The sequence below is a fragment of the Geospiza fortis genome, unplaced genomic scaffold (genome assembly GCF_000277835.1).
Source record: "Geospiza fortis unplaced genomic scaffold, GeoFor_1.0 scaffold506, whole genome shotgun sequence".
Classification (NCBI taxonomy): Eukaryota; Metazoa; Chordata; class Aves; order Passeriformes; family Thraupidae; genus Geospiza; species Geospiza fortis.
In genome coordinates this window covers 947,015-947,759 of record NW_005054493.1, presented here as the reverse complement: position 1 = coordinate 947,759, position 745 = coordinate 947,015, and positions in this window count along the sequence as shown.

Genomic DNA, 745 nt, shown 5'->3' with positions numbered 1-745 from the left:
GCCCCCCCTGCCATGGGGACAGACAGACGGACGCCCTGCAGGCGAGCTGCTCGGCAACCCTGGGAAAGCAGGGCGGGAGGGGGAAAACCCAGTGCGAAAGGAGGAAAGTGCAAAACCCAGCGCAAAGAGGAAAGTCTGCCCGGTGCTCCCGGGCCGTGCACAGCCCTGCTCTCCTCCAGCCTGAAGCTGAAATCCGGAGGGGCTGCGGCACCTTCCTGCTGCCGGGGCTCGACCTCCATCGGCCCTTCCCTGCCCGAGGTGTGTGGTTAATCATTCCGGGAACACCACATCGCACATGACCTGGCGAGATGCCGCTGTGGTCCAGCCTCCAGCAGCGAAGACTTTTCCCTCCTACCAGTCTTCCCTCTCGCCCAGGAAAACATTCCCCATCAGCTGGGAAACGCCATCCTCCCACCATTGATATTTCCCACAAGTAACTCCCAAACACCGCGCTGTGAAGAGGTCGGGCACGGGCACATCCCGGGTATGAGGCAGCGGGTCAGACCCCGGCTCCGCACGCGTGCCTGCACACATGTGCCGGCTCCAAGCCCCGTGTGGATGTGCCCCAAACCCGGCTGCAGGGCTGGGAACACCATGGGCCACTGACCTGGGCTGCGGGACGGCGCTGGGGAGCAGGAGGATGTCGTGGCTGGCGCGCAGCGGGTTCGTGCGGGCCTTCATGCGGGCGCGCTGCAGCAGCTGCTTGGCCTGCTCGTGCCGCGGGCTCAGCTCCAGCTCCTGCCCG